The 13,801-nt window shown below is 41.7% G+C and overlaps 1 long non-coding RNA gene across 1 annotated transcript in view; it reads left to right on the top strand.

Annotated features, from left to right (window-relative positions):
- Nucleotides 1-13,801, top strand: part of LOC138851321 (uncharacterized) — a 142,076-nt gene that overhangs the window by 90,357 nt on the left and 37,918 nt on the right. The window contains exon 2 of the long non-coding RNA XR_011391146.1: nucleotides 3,622-3,728. This is a non-coding gene — a long non-coding RNA (uncharacterized lncRNA). The remainder of the gene's footprint in view (nucleotides 1-3,621; nucleotides 3,729-13,801) is intronic.

Genomic DNA, 13,801 nt, shown 5'->3' with positions numbered 1-13,801 from the left:
CAGCGAAAGAAAGCGTTTATAGGAAAAAACGCGCAATAAAACCATTATTACTCTCAAAACTGCTGAAGTTTCTCAAATAGCAAAAATCTCTTCGTCAGTATTAAAATAATGTTTGCAGGTAACCTGATATTTAATGAAAACTAAAACAAAAGATATAAAACTGAAACCTTAACTGGACTTAAAATATATACATTTAGTTTCACGTAGCGAGTCAGAGACAGCAGCAGGATTACCTGCAATCATATGGCCTCTATTGTATCCTCAGTTCATGACGAATTTAATTATTGCCACGATTCTTGTGGAAAGAAGCGAACCAGACACACACGTCGTGCAGAATCTTGTGTAACTTCCTCCTCAGCTGTAGTGGCCATCACGTCTGCTGTTGACCTACCAAGACGAGGGCTTGGTTTCTAGGATACATATTTATGTAAAAGATAAACATGAAGAAGAAAAGATATCTATTACAAGTGGTAATAATAGTTTCGCTAGGTGTGGTACATGCTGCGGTTCCTTCGCAAGATGTGGAGAGATTATACAACCGTAACTTCATCCATCAAAACACAGTGTATAGAGTCATGTTACAAATAGAATCAAGGTGGGTGTACATCAGTGGTATATGAAGAGAGATAAGCTTCACTTTGAAGGATGCACCACAAGGCAATACTGTTATTGCCAGCTTCACTGGGTGACCTTTCCGTCTCACTGCATGTGACAATAACTTCTGACCTTCAAAAGCATTAATTAAATTAAATTTATCATGATTATTAAGCGTCAATTGAGCCCTGCATGCAGATCCTCGATATTGTTGTAAAGCAATTAATATCTAAGGTTCTCGATATTTTGAAAAAAAAAAAACTCGAGTTAGGTAAATATTACTTTTTTTTAACCCACGTCTCTTTTTACTATTCGTATTGGGAAAACAATTTTGTCCTGGCAGTAATAAAGGTTAAAACTTAAATTGTATGTACTTGACGTTGCCAGCTTTCCCTCTCCCTGATGTCAGTAACTGGGTTTTCCCGATTTCATTACTTAATTCATTTCAGGTTCTCAGTCTTCAGGGAGGCTCTTGTTGCTTTATATATTTTAAACCAGAAGTCCTTCCTCACTTTTTCTTAATTATTTTTATACATATGCATCCGTTTACATAATAATTTTTCCTCGTAATGCTTAATTACATAAATGTTGTCCTCTCTACCGTTGTTTTGGAGGCCCTTGATTAAACATTCAGGGTCATTCTTTCCATGGATTTATAGATATATAAAGACAATAGCAGCCTTGAGACTTGAGACAAGACTGACATCCTTCCCCCTCAAATATCCCCTTCATTTTCACCACTACAGCACCCTCACTGAGTTTACTATTAACAATTTCTCTAAATATTTTGTAATTTTCTCTTCCTTACAACAAGTGGTAAGGTACAGTAGGTTGTTTTATGAAGTATTATGCCACTTATATGCGAGGTACGAAGTGAAGTTGCGACTGGATGACAGCCTGAGCTGTCAGTCCTCACCTGACATAAGTGAAGTTGCGACTGGATGACAGCCTAAGCTGTCAGTCCTCACCTGACATAAGTGAAGTTGCGACTGGATGACAGCCTGAGCTGGCAGTCCTCACATGACGTAAGTTAAGTTGCGACTGGATGACAGCCTGAGCTGTCAGTCCTCACCTGACATAAACTCCTGAATATATATATATATATATATATATATATATATATATATATATATATATATATATATATATATATATATATATATATATATATATATATATATATATATATATATATATATATATATAGATATATATATATATATATATATATATATATATATATATATATATATATATATATATATATATATGCAAAACAACCACTCTGAAAAAATAGAGAAATTCCAAGCGCTTTCGTGACTACTCACATTATCAAGGAACTATGAAAGTAAAGCATCCAAGGAAGCTATATAAGGGGTCTGGCCAGCACCTCACTATCAGATCCCACAACGGTTAAACACCTGACGCGCGCCGACCCAACTTGGATAGGTCCTTTGCACAACTCACCCCGCAAACTATTCTACCCAAGAAAATTTAAAAATTATTTGTCCAGTGTATTATTAAATTCTTCCCAAATTCTATTAATTATAAATGGATCTAATTTATATAAACCAAAGGAAATAAATTAGATCCATTAGAAAGATTTCTGTTCCATTTTTCCATGAAGATAGGAAATAAACAAGAACGAAACTAGTGAGAAAATAGAAAAAACCCAGTGGGGTGCGTATATATATGCTTGTACATGTATGTCTAGTGTGACCTAAGTGTAAGAAGTAGCAGCGAGATGTAACTGAAATCTTGCATTCTTATGAGACAGAAAAAGACACCAGCCATCCTACAATCATGTGGAACAATTACAGGCTTTCGTTTTACACTCACTTGGCACGACGGTAGCACTTACCTGGGTGGTTGTTGTAGACCAACCTGCTACCTAGGATATATATATATGTCGTGCCGAATAGGCAGAACTTGTGATCTTGGCTTAAATAGCAAGGCTCATCTTGCCATATAGGACAAGTGAAAATTTGTGTATGCAATAATTTCGCCAAAATCATTCTGAACCTAACGAAAAAAATATATTTGATTGTGTTTGTTTAGTACTAAATTATTGTAAACGTATTTAAAATATATTTAGTTGGGTTAGGCTAAAATAAATTGCTTTTGTTATAATAAGGTTAGGTAATTTTTCTAAGATTCTTTTGGTGCAAAATTAAAAATTTTTACACTAACATTAATGAAAAAAATATATCTTTAAACGTATAAGAGGAAATTTTAGAAAGGACTTAATTTTAAATGAGTTCTTGCTAATTGACCAGTTTTACATATTCGGCACGATATATATATATATATATATATATATATATATATATATATATATATATATATATATATATATATATATATATACACACACACACAGGGGCCAGGAGCTGTGAATCGACCCCTGCAACCACAAATAGGTGAGTACACACACTCTCTCTCTCTGCCTCTCTCTCTTAACTTACTTACATTTGACACTGTCACAATATTGTTTCTTGAAATGCCAACCAGTAGAGTTTATCTTGTAGAAATATTCAAACGTACAAATCCCTTAAGATAGCTGGTAACTGCAGTAATCCCCGGCAGTCTTGTGTGTCTTGCTGGTAAGATCCGAGATAAACCCTCCTGATCCTGGTAATTTCCACGGGCGATCTTAGGAAGATGTATGCTAAAGCATATTTGTATTTTGTTTTACTTCAAGTTTGTCAAGTAGGAACCTTTTCCCAGGTCCGCTGCACATAATACATCCCAAATATTGTATAGGTTAGGTGACAGTGCTTGGTGAGGTGTGTGTGTGGAAATATTCAGGGTTAATCCTCTTAGGCTGGCAAGGTACAGAGACTAGCGCACTGGTATGTTTGTTGTAGGACTTGATGGCCATAGGTTCTAATTGTTCCCATTCTATGACTTTTTTTTACAATAATGCTAATCACGAAGATAATGCCTGCTTTCAAGCTCTGCTACACGCAAAGATACTCCCAACAATGTTTGCAGGTCACAGTGTTTAATGTAGTTTTATATCCTCAGGCAGCTGCTTCCTGCACAGTCTACACGCCAGGTGACAGTCCCTTACGTAGTGTTGTATCCCTGGACTACTACACACGTAGATATTTCCTGCACGGGTGGCAGGTCAGGTGAGTGTTTTGTGTGGTTTTGCATCCCAGAAAGAATGTGTCCACCGATAAGTGTAGTAAAAGACATTTCGATACATTAAAACAATATCTATTGATAATGACAGTTGAAGTCAACGCTGTGACCACTTCCTGGAGAAAAAAGTCAGACAAATAACTTAAAATATTGAAAAAAAAAACGAATTGCTTTTATGGAAGGATTATGCTACCACTGCTATCATAACTCTTCCTAGTTCTGTCTTTACTTCTGCTACTGCACATTCCTCTGTGCTTTCCTTTAATGCTGAATATTTATTAGTAGGAAGGAGGGGTATTGATTTTCAGTTTTATAACTGTAGTGTAGGCACGCCTCTGGCAAGACAGTGATGGAGTGAATGATGATTAAAAGTTTTTCTTTATTTTTTTCGGGCCACCCTGCCTTGTGGAGACGGCCGAAGTGTTAATAAAAATAAATCAGAATTATAGTATCATTGATTTAAGAGAAAATTAACTAGAGTGAGGGAGAGGTCAGCCTGACATACCTGAGGCCAACTTGAGTGTTTGGGTTGAGTGTATGGTTGTATGGGTGAATTTGTGGGGAATATCTTGAAGTCACTCTTATCATTTTTTTACCAACAAGTCAAATATAATTCATTGGAATAATAAATTATACCTCTTCTACTTAATCTGCAAATCAATTTAAGAATATTAAAGATTGAGGTGAACGTGAAACATGATGCTGTAGCATTTATAAATAAATGGGGGAAGGAAGTTTATAACTGAGGTCAAAAGGAAAATTTGAAGTTAAAATTAGTGTATTTAGCAACTAAAATGGCACGGTGATAAAAAGTCTCGCTACACGTTACTGTTTTTGATTATCAGAAGTCTTGTTTCCCTACCCTCCCCCCCCTCCGTCAGCCTGGCCACCACTCACTACTAGTTCTTCCTTCACTCCTCTGTTTTCTTCTCTCCCCTGTTCTCTTCTTCTCTCCCCTCCTCTGCTCTTTTCTTCTCTTCCCTTCTTCTGCTTCCTCATTCTCCTACTGTTATTATCGTAATGACTTTTCTTATGGCCCCATCATCCAGGGAGCATTGTCTGTCTAAAAAGGGTCATGACCATTCCTAGAGAGTTAGAGTGGAGGTACTCCTCGTGGTATTCCTCACGGGAAGGTGTCCCTTCAGGTAGTCACAAGTGTGCTTGTATGGATGTTAGCTGTTGCCGAAGGTATGGATGTGCTAATGTGTGGATGGATGGGTGTGTGGGTGAGCAGATGGGAGTGTGTGTGGGTGAGTGTGGCCACAATGATTTTGTAGGTGAATGCGTGGGTGAGTTTAGCCAGACTGTGTGTATCGGTGTGTGGATGGGTGAGCGCATGGGATAGTATGATGGTATGTGGGTGAGTGTAGCTAGGATGAGTGTGTAGGTAGGCGAGAGAGAGAGAGACAGTGTGTGATGAAGATATTGGCCTTACCAGCTAAGATATAATTTATAAATTTGAATATGAACACTTAGCTGATAAAGGACAGTAAATCGTCTACACAGCCGCCCCTGCAGACGAAGTCTAGAAGCTGTCGAAACCACCTCAACATGGGCTGTCAAGAGATATAATTTGTAAATTATAAATTACCCCTAGGGGGTGTTATGTCAGCATATTTCATACACTGGTGGCTGACGATGTACGTACTTGTTTGGACTCAAAAGTCCACACCTTACTGCCGACTATAGGTTGATTACAAACTCCTTGCGACTCAAGAACTGCGCAGTCCCCCGATCTACAAGAAATTCATAACATACCTTGCTCTTGTAACGTGAGCTATGGTGTTCTCAACACCTTCTACAGGTATCGGTGACTTGATAGAAGCTGAAGTGTCCTTGGATGTCCACGTCTTCCATTGTCTAGGAAACGCACACTGGTACACTATGTTCCACAAGATTTGTCTTTATTGTTCACAATGTATCACAAGAGAAGCTGATCACACTTCTCTTATGTTTATTGTGTTTGAGACACTTTGTTCACACTAACGCACAGATCAGTGTTCTTTGCTAGTTATCCTGGCGTCAGTGTCACTCTCCCTAGAGTCAAAGATAGTCTGGCGATGCCACACCGCCCCAAGCCGTCACTGCCCTAATACACACAAAAAAACGCTGACCCAGTACCTTGCATCCTTGTCACCTCCTCGATGAAGCAAAGCAGAATGTTTGTTTCTTGCTGTCTTAAGCATAGACAACAATGTACACTATCTTTACTATGGTAATAAAGTGGGAGCAGGATTTTCCTTAATTGTCCTGCTAAAGTAAGAATGTACTGTCTCTTATAAAAATACACTTTGCAACACCGCTGCAAGGAGCAGAGGTCACTTGACTACGTGGCATAGCATCTGTGATCAATTACTCACTCTAGCAGTAAACAAGACGCTCGCTCCTTCTGAGAGGGCTTGGCCCCTCAGGGCTGAAAGGGGCTGAGGGGGCTGAAAGGGCTGAAGGGGGCTGATACCCCCCTCCTGGAGAAAATTTCTCCACAGTGTGTATGTGTACTCACCTAGTTGTACTCACCTAGTTGAGGTTGTGGGGGTCGAGTCCGAGCTCCTGGCCCCGCCTCTTCACTGATCGCTACTAGGTCACTCTCCCTGAGCCGTGAGCTTTATCATACCTCTGCTTAAAGCTATGTATGGATCCTGCCTCCACTACATCACTTCCCAAACTATTCCACTTACTGACTACTCTGTGGCTGAAGAAATACTTCCTAACATCCCTGTGATTCATCTGTGTCTTCAGCTTCCAACTGTGTCCCCTTGTTACTGTGTCCAATCTCTGGAACATCCTGTCTTTGTCCACCTTGTCAATTCCTCTCAGTATTTTGTATGTCATTATCATGTCCCCCCTATCTCTCCTGTCCTCCAGTGTCGTCAGGTTGATTTCCCTTAACCTCTCCTCGTAGGACATACCTCTTAGCTCTGGGACTAGTCTTGTTGCAAACCTTTGCACTTTCTCTAGTTTCTTTACGTGCTTGGCTAGGTGTGGGTTCCAAACTGGTGCCGCATACTCCAATATGGGCCTAACGTATACGGTGTACAGGGTCCTGAACGATTCCTTATTAAGATGTCGGAATGCTGTTCTGAGGTTTGCTAGGCGCCCATATGCTGCAGCAGTTATTTGGTTGATGTGCGCTTCAGGAGATGTGCCTGGTGTTATACTCACCCCAAGATCTTTTTCCTTGAGTGAGGTTTGTAGTCTCTGACCCCCTAGACTGTACTCCGTCTGCGGCCTTCTTTGCCCTTCCCCAATCTTCATGACTTTGCACTTGGTGGGATTGAACTCCAGGAGCCAATTGCTGGACCAGGTCTGCAGCCTGTCCAAATCCCTTTGTAGTTCTGCCTGGTCTTCGATCGAGTGTATTCTTCTCATCAACTTCACGTCATCTGCAAACAGGGACACCTCAGAGTCTATTCCTTCCGTCATGTCGTTCACAAATACCAGAAACAGCACTGGTCCTAGGACTGACCCCTGCGGGACCCCGCTGGTCACAGGTGCCCACTCTGACACCTCGCCACGTACCATGACTCGCTGCTGTCTTCCTGACAAGTATTCCCTGATCCATTGTAGTGCCTTCCCTGTTATCCCTGCTTGGTCCTCCAGTTTTTGCACCAATCTCTTGTGTGGAACTGTGTCAAACGCCTTCTTGCAGTCCAAGAAAATGCAATCCACCCACCCCTCTCTCTCTTGTCTTACTGCTGTCACCATGTCATAGAACTCCAGTAGGTTTGTGACACAGGATTTCCCGTCCCTGAAACCATGCTGGCTGCTGTTGATGAGATCATTCCTTTCTAGGTGTTCCACCACTCTTCTCCTGATAATCTTCTCCATGATTTTGCATACTATACATGTCAGTGACACTGGTCTGTAGTTTAATGCTTCATGTCTGTCTCCTTTTTTAAAGATTGGGACTACATTTGCTGTCTTCCATGCCTCAGGCAATCTCCCTGTTTCGATAGATGTATTGAATATTGTTGTTAGGGGTACACATAGCGCCTCTGCTCCCTCTCTCAATACCCATGGGGAGATGTTATCTGGCCCCATTGCCTTTGAGGTATCTAGCTCACTCAGAAGCCTCTTCACTTCTTCCTCGGTTGTGTGCACTGTGTCCAGCACTTGGTGGTGTGCCCCACCTCTCCGTCTTTCTGGAGTCCCTTCTGTCTCCTCTGTGAACACTTCTTTGAATCTCTTGTTGAGTTCTTCACATACTTCACGGTCATTTCCTGTTGTCTCTCCTCCTTCCTTCCTTAGCCTGATTACCTGGTCCTTGACTGTTGTTTTCCTCCTGATGTGGCTGTACAACAGTTTCGGGTCAGATTTGGCTTTTGCTGCTATGTCATTTTCATATTGTCTTTGGGCCTCCCTTCTTATCTGTGCATATTCGTTTCTGGCTCTACGACTGTTCTCCTTATTCTCCTGGGTCCTTTGCCTTCTATATTTCTTCCATTCCCTAGCACACTTGGTTTTTGCCTCCCTGCACCTTTGGGTAAACCATGGGCTCATCCTGGCTTTTTCATTACTCCTGTTACCCTTGGGTACAAACCTCTCCTCAGCCTCCTTGCATTTTGTTGCTACATATTCCATCATCTCATTAACTGGCTTCCCTGCCAGTTCTCTGTCCCACTGAACCCCGTTCAGGTAGTTCCTCATTCCTGTGTATTCCCCTTTCTTGTAGTTTGGCTTCATTCGTCCTGGCCTTCCTGCTTCTCCCTCCACTTGTAGCTCTACTGTGTATTCGAAGCTTAAAACCACATGGTCACTGGGCCCAAGGGGTCTTTCATATGTGATATCCTCGATATCTGCACTACTGAAGGTGAATACTAAGTCCAGCCTTGCTGGTTCATCCTCTCCTCTCTCTCTTGTAGTGTCCCTTACGTGTTGGTACATGAAGTTCTCCAGTACCACCTCCATCATCTTAGCCCTCCATGTATCTTGGCCCCCATGTGGGTCCAAGTTCTCCCAATCGATCTCCTTGTGGTTAAAGTCACCCATGATCAGGAGCTTTGCCCTGCATGCATGAGCTCTTCTGGCCACTCTAGCCAGTGTGTCAACCATCGCTCTATTGCTCTCGTCGTACTCTTGCCTTGGCCTCCTGCTGTTCTGTGGTGGGTTATACATCACTGCTATTACCACCTTGGGACCTCCAGAGTGAAGTGTTCCCACTATGTAATCACTTTCTTCTCCGCTATCTCCTCTCTCCAGCTCATCAAAATTCCAGCGATTTTTGATCAGCAACGCCACTCCTCCACCCCCCCTGTTCCCTCTGTCTTTCCTCAGGATTTGGTATCCCGTTGGAAAGATGGCATCTGTTATCATACCTGTAAGCTTGGTTTCTGTGAGAGCTATGATGTCCGGTGATGCTTCTTTGACTCTTTCGTGCCACTCCTCCCACTTATTTGTTAATCCATCAGCGTTTGTGTACCATACCTTCAGTTTCCTTTCCAACACTGTGGTTTGGGGGGCCTGTGAGGGTGGGAGACCTGGTGGCATACTGTGGGATTCTATAGCTCGGTGTTGGGTGGAGGCTGTGGGTATGGATTGTAGTGTGTGTTGGGATGGTGTGATAGGTTGTATGGTTCTGAGAGTAGTTGTGTGTGTGCTTGCCCTTGCTGTTCTGTCCTGCTCTGACTGACCTCTGCTGATTCCCTCCTTGTCTCTTTTCCTAGCTCCTTTCGCTTTTTTGTCCTCTCCCTCAGCTGCTGTCGTTCTGATTTTGTTCTGTCTCTGTCTAGGAACACCCTCTTGTACTCTTCCGAGTATTTCAATCGTGGTTTCTCTTGGAGGATCCTGTTCCGCACTGTTTCCGTCCTGAGAATCAGCTTGATTGGTCGTTTTCTCCCCTTCGAGTACCCCCCTATTCTCTGAAAATTTACAATCTCGTCCATCTCTTCACCTATTTCCGTGATGATTTTCTCAATCTCCTTTCTTTCTTCCTGCTTCCTTTCAGAGGGTGTGTGTGTGTGTGTGTGTGTGTGTGTGTGTGTGTGTGTGTGTGTGTGTGTGAGAGAGAAAGAGAGCATGTGTCTGCGTGAGCATGTGTGTACTCCCCTACTCACCTAGTTGAGGTTGCAAGGGTCGAGTCCAAGCTCCTGGCCCTGCCTCTTCACTGGTCGCTACTAGGTCACTCTCCCTGAACAGTGAGCTTTATCATACCTCTGCTTAAAGCTATGTATGGATCCTGCCTCCATTACATCACTTTCCAAACTATTCCACTTCCACGGTGTACAGGGTCCTGAACGATTCCTTATTAAGACGTCGGAATGCTGTTCTGAGGTTTGCTAGGCGTCCATATGCTGCAGCAGTGTGTGTGTGTGTGTGTGTGTGTGTGTGTGTTTGTGTGTGAGCATGTGTATGCGTTTGTGTGCATGCGTGTGTGCGCGTGCGTGCGTGAGAGGGGTGAGAGTATGACCGAGTTTCTGGACAAAATATAACTAAAATCGATCAAATCTGATTGAATCTCCTTCCTTAGACACTGTATGATCTACAAGATCTACAAGCGTTTAAATGCCCATCTGGAAATATAAAAAATATTAGATTTTGCAGAGTCAAATTTCTTTTCAACGTACACGCAGTGCAGCAATGCACTCTCCCCCTCGTGTAGCTCTCACGTCCTGCCATTAGCGTTCTGGGAGCCCTTCATAACAGTGACACTGCAACACACCAGGACAGGAATGGGCAGTGTTTACAGTGGTGCAACGTTCAACACACTTGTTGCGGATAGCCTTGCGCTTGGTCGTCTGATGACCAAATTTCGGGTAATTTGAAACATTGTTCTGTAAAGTGAACAGGCTTTATATCCTGGTCTCACCACCCATGATCTAGCTCTTAGTACTAGAATTGAGAAAATATTGGCGGTAATCTCAACATTACGGAACATAGATAACGTCACTAGAATATCCACGGAGCCACCTTCCATAATGGTAGTAGTTCCAGGACCAGGGCTGAGATTGGCTCTGGACGGCTGCTGTGAACAATGTCTGCATGGTCATCAGGATCACTTCCGCATAGGAACCAGCAGAGGAGGTGGCTGCATCAACAGACATAAATGTTCTGTGATATGAAATAGTGAAGCAGAAGAGGAGAATGAAAAACAAAGGGCGATAACTAGTTAATTATTAATAATAAAACCACAGCCCTGTCAGTAATCTGGTTGATTAATAATAAATCGCTACCACGTCAATAATTTGGTTAATAGCAATAAATCACTCTCCTGTGAATAATACTATACACATAACTAATGCAACAAGCTATGCTAACATATTTAGGAACTACTCTCTTGCCTTACACAGGGCAGCTTACCCAGGATTAAGTGCATAGTAAAATCGGTTATTTAGACTAGGAGTGCCAAGAGGCACTAGCATCATTCCGCTAATAATGGGCGAAGGCGATCCAGGCAGAACGATAAGAGGTGTACACCTTCGGCCAGTACCACTGCACATGCAGATAACTTACTGTAGAGTAGTGCTTCCACCGCCAGACCGCAACCAGATGTACTACTTGGTGGCGTTACTGACCACCCCATCACTGTTACTTGCAGTTGCTTCCAAAGGTCACCATCCCCATGGCTGTCCAGAATTAAGTCTCATGTTGCATTGCCCACTTCCCGCAGAGCACCGTATGCGCTATAGTCCGGTTGATCAGGAGCAGATCTGAGAAATTTATAGTTCCCATGCTGAAGACAACTAGAGATTTATTGGTAATATTCCATATGTATGAAGGGAGGGTGTTGAAAGGTTATCCTTTTTCATTTACTGATCTTTCAATGTACTCATCGCTCCAGTTCGAAGGACTTACAGCACTCCCAGTAATTTGGGTTCTTGTGTGAGTTTAAAGGAGCTGTGAGGATTCTCAGTTCATTTCTATTCCTGAAGAATATCATTTGCTTGGCATCTTTTGTTTTGAAAGTTCGTTACTCAACCCATCATTTTTGGTTGCAGTAGTGATAGTAACGTTGTTGTTTCTTGAACGTGTTATATTCTGACATCACCCCTTGGTACCTGCGATTTTGTTTTCATTTCCTCACCCCTTCTATAACATAGTAGCTGAAATTTGCCTTCACTGAGTTTCATACTGTTGAAAGAAACCCTCTGGAAGAATTGGTTTAAATCATAAAGGCTTTGTGTGTCTTCCAAGGATGCCAACCCCATACTAATTACAGTATCGTTTGCAAAGGATGATACAATGCATTGATATATGTGAAGGTTAATGGTTTAAAAAACAGATAAGTTGAAAAATGAGACACTTGTGCAACATTTGGGAATCTGTATTGAGAAACGTTTTTGTATTGGACAGAAAAAGCCATTGGCTGGCGAAACGTTTCTTCAGTAAAGATTTCCAAATGGTATATGTATATGGTATTGGTATATGGTATTGGTATATGTCTGTGTATGTATCACATATAAAGAGAAGTGGGGAGGATACTGTGCTTTAGGAAACCTAATTTTTTTTCACTATAGCAGCCGCTGATCTCAGTTTGTTTACTGTTGCTTATTGTTAGAAAGTTAAATACATATTTTTATTTTATTAACACACCGGCCATTTCTCACCATGGCAGAGTGGCCCGGAAAAGAAGAAATGCTTTAATGATCATTCACTGCAGTGTAGGCGTGCCTAGTCTGCAGTCATAAAACTGGAACATATCAATACCCCTCCTTCACGGTACAGGAACTGTACTTTCCGTCTCCAAGTCTCAAGTCCGGCTTTACGGTTTCCATAAATCCCTTCATAAATGTTATCTTGCTCACACTCCAACAGCACGTCAAGTCATAAAAAACATTTAGTTCCACTCCATCCTATCTATCATGCTCATGAAAGCTTACTGGAAGTCAAAGCCCCTTGCACACTAAACCTCTTTTACCCCCTCCTTCCAACATTTTGTTGGCCTACCCTTACCCCCGATCTCCTTCCTTAATATGCTCTCCGTCATTTTATTTTGTTCCAGCATCTCTAAATGTCCAAACCATCTTAACTATCCCTCCTCAGTCCTCTGGATAATAATATTAGTAACCCAGCACCACCTAATTTCCAAACTAGGGATTATCTGCTTTATATTCACACCACACATTTCCCTCATGCACAACAACTCCACTCACCACCCATCTTTACACCCATATTTGAGCGTTGGTATAACTATACTCTTATACATTCCCCTCTTTGCTTCCACGCATAACGATCTTTGTCTCCAGAGACTCTTCAGTACAACACTCACCTTTTTGCCCTCGTCAATACTATGCATTGCCTCGTCTTATATAGACCCATCTGCAGAAAAGTCCACTCTCAAATATCTGAATACATTCACTTCCTCCCTATTCACTCTCTTTAATCTGATATCCAATCTTTCATTACCTATTTTTTTTTTTTGATTAATTAGACACATGTGCAGCACTTGGGTATCTTTAACGAGGAAACGTTTCGCTACACAGTGGCTTCATCAGTCCATACAAAGGAGAATGGGTATCATTAGAGATACCCAAGTGTTGCACATGTGTCTAATTTATCAACTTGTCGGTTCTCTGAACCATTCATTTACATACCTATTTTGTTATCCTAATCACTTTACTTTTTCCTATTGTTCACTTTATATTTTCTTCTTTTACATACCGTACCAAACTCATCCACCAACCTCTGCAACTCCTCTTCAGAATCTCCCAAAAGCACAGTGTCATTAGCAAAAAGCAGCTGTGACAACTCCCATTTCGTGATATTCTTTATCTGTTACTCCCACACCTCTTGCCAACACCTGAGAATTCACTTCTCTTACAACTTCATGTATAAATATATTGAACAACCATAGTGACATTCATCCCTGTTTAAGGCTTACTTTTACTAGGAAATAATCTCCCTCTCTTTTACGTACTCTAACCTGAGCCTTACTATCCTTGTAAAAACTCTTAACTGCTTTCACTAATCAACCTCCTTTCCCATACATTTGCAACATCCGTCACATTGCCCCATCCCCCTTATACACCCTATCATACACATTTTCAAATCCATAAATGCCACTAAAACCTCTTTAACCTTATCTCAATACTGTTCACCTATGTTTCACTGTAAACAACTGGTC

This window comes from Cherax quadricarinatus, unplaced genomic scaffold (assembly GCF_038502225.1).
Source record: "Cherax quadricarinatus isolate ZL_2023a unplaced genomic scaffold, ASM3850222v1 Contig334, whole genome shotgun sequence".
NCBI lineage: Eukaryota > Metazoa > Arthropoda > Malacostraca > Decapoda > Parastacidae > Cherax > Cherax quadricarinatus.
The sequence above is the reverse complement of the archived record's forward strand: the minus strand, read 5'-3'. Positions and strand labels throughout refer to the sequence as shown.